General features: G+C 49.4%; 1 long non-coding RNA gene across 1 annotated transcript; it reads right to left on the minus strand.

Annotated features, from left to right (window-relative positions):
• Positions 1-1866: 1866 nt before the first annotated feature.
• LOC137152888 (uncharacterized) lies at positions 1867-2497 on the minus strand. Its single transcript, XR_010919640.1, has 2 exons — positions 2374-2497; positions 1867-2218 (listed from the first exon to the last, which is right to left on the minus strand). It is a non-coding gene; the product is annotated as an uncharacterized lncRNA (long non-coding RNA).
• Positions 2498-2697: the final 200 nt, after the last annotated feature.

Raw genomic sequence — 2697 nt, forward strand, 5'->3', positions numbered from 1 at the left:
CTCGGCCAGCCTTTACTAGGCTGGGTGCTCATTCTTCCTGCCTCTGCCTGCCCACAGGGGGGTAGGCCATCCCTTGGTGCATTGGGCTAACCTGCCCAGTGGTGGTCCCCATGCAAGGGGGCCGGATAGGCCCCCCATCTGACTGCGCTTGTCAGCTCAGAACTGGCCCTGTGGCTCCACAGCTGAAACACACACAAAGTCCCCCAGAGCATAGCAAGGACCAGGCTAACCAGCCCCTAAACCAGCAGGCCTCCAACCTCAGCCTTTTATCTGAGCAAGCGTAGTCACAGCGAGTGGTAAAGGAACAGAACATCTTCCTTCTCCCAGGGGAATTGTCTCATCCGCAGCTTTCCCCATCCCTCTGGGGCCTGTACCTTTCAAAGACCTTTAGAGGGAAAGAGCAGCAAGAGGGACTTACTAGACTTTCCAGGTGGCACAGAGCAGCCGGGTGCTCCAGGGCTCTCTCCAGCAGCAGTTACAGGGCAGCCATTCTACTACCCTCAGCTTCCTTCATTTAATGGTCTGATTGGGTGGCTCCCTATAACTCATTGGACTTTGCCCTCAGATTATCTGCCTCCACCCACCTTCCCCCAGCATCCCATTTCACAGAGGCTGCCAGTAGGAAAGGTGGCACTGATATTGCCATCAGACCACTGGCCTCGCTAATTCCACTGCAGACATAACAATACAGATTAACATCACCCCAGTTGGTTTTCTCTTCATTTCCTGGATCAGTTTGGACCCTCTGGATTAATATTTGATGACTTAAATACCTCTTATGTTTGCTGGGAGTGAGATGAGTGTGACCTTAGACTGGCAATTACAATGTTAAGAACCTGTCTCTGTTTGTTTCAAGATCCCTGGTTGAATTTTACCTCTAGATCACCATTTCTTGATGAGATAGATCCACCCCCCTGGAACCAATGAAAAGATTCCCATTAACTCCAGTGGGACTTGGAGCAGGCTCTGTGTGAAATGAATTTGTGGTTTCAGTCCCTGGGGGAGGGGCATCCACATCACACCAAGCAGCCCATTACCATAACTAGCAGCAACAGGCACCACTGCCATTAATGGGGTCATAGAGGCTGCATTATCTTCAGCTGTGTCTACACTGGGATTTCTTGGCTGAGCTTTCCCACCACTGCTACTGCTGTTCCATCTCCACAGCTGGGAGCACAAGCACGCCACGTTTTAAGCACCGTGTTGTATTGATTTGCTCTGCACAGGTGAGATGTGGCTTTAAAACACCAGTGCCGCCCTAGAGCCTCACCTACATTAGAGCTCCCACTGCTGAACTGGTGGTAGTGCTGGTGAAAAAGCCAATGTGAGCATTTCAGTCATTCACCTTTGCGCTACCCCCTGGAAAAGATGGGAGAGCATCATCTTCATTTTTGGGGGGGAATGGGGACTATGACAAACTCAGGATTGCACCTGGTTTTATGACCAGGCATGAGGAAAATAAAGAAGTGATTCTGCTTACTTATAGGTTATTTAATCTCCAAATATCCTGCATTGTACAATGCAGAGGAGACCTCTACCCCAGCGCTATCAGCATGGAAAGCAATGCTGAAATTCACAAGAGTTTATTATTTTGTTGTCAAATGGGATTAGGAGGGGAGATCAGGTAACAGCACTGGCTCTAAGCAGGTTTAGCTTCTTTGATACAAGGCTTATCCCGGGTCCGTAGCACTGACTGGCTGGGAAGTGGAATTATTTACTGAACAGAGACGTTCCAGTTGGGGGAATTTGGGGATTTTTAGAATATTGAGGCGGTCCCAAAGGAAAACAAATGCATTACTCAGTGAATTTCAGATGTCAATCACTCTTGCAGAGTAGTTTCCTGTAATTCCACACCTCTAAATACGATTCAATGGGCCAAATCTTGCCCTGCCATCCGAGCTTAAACTCCCAGTGAGGTCAGAGGGAGTTCGGCTGTAGGATTTGCTTTTTTGTTCTGTGTATGGGAATGGTTTTGTGCCTAGATGCCTCTGGTTGTTTAGTGCTTTTCCTTGTGGGGCGGGGAAAGACTTAATCCAAATCCCTAGGTCTAGAACAGTCATGAAACACAGGCCCAGTTGACCAGTTAAGCAGCTTCTCACCCCTTTCAGCAGATCCATGTTCTGTTTTGAGCAAGGCTGGCCTGGGTTATAGGTCGCAGGGCAAGCAGCCCCGTCTTAGTGCGCCTGGCTGAGCTTTGCTTCAACTTCGTCATTTGACCCTGAAATTCAAAACCGAACACGAAGGACCCACGTGAAACAAAAGAGAAGAAAGGTATCTCTTGCTGCCGGCAGCCTTCCCCCCCCCATCCCTCTCCCCCTTCCCCGACTGCCTCAGCACTAACCCAGCCACACCAGCACCTAGACTGGGAGTCACCTGGGTCTCTCTCCTCTTCTAGGTTCCAAGTGCTGTAGTGGAGCCTTGCTTTCCCTGTGACATTTCCACTGGAAACATTGCCAGCAGCATTCAGGTTTGCAAGAACCAGGCTGCACAAACGATATCATCTGGACCAAGTTTGTCCCTGGAATTTTTATTTCCAATACAACAAACTCTGGGGAAGCCAGGTGGGCCGTGCTTCTGGAGATCCTTGTTTTCTGGTTCAGCCCTGAGCCATAGGTACAGTCCAGCTCCTGATCCGGCCATAAAAGGAAACAGTTACAGGGAAATGACATGCAACAGTTCTACTGAAAGTTTCTATTT

Source organism: Emydura macquarii, unplaced genomic scaffold, assembly GCF_026122565.2.
Source record: "Emydura macquarii macquarii isolate MOO-44397 ecotype Brisbane River unplaced genomic scaffold, CSIRO-AGI_Emac_v2 contig_1230, whole genome shotgun sequence".
Taxonomy (NCBI): domain Eukaryota; kingdom Metazoa; phylum Chordata; order Testudines; family Chelidae; genus Emydura; species Emydura macquarii.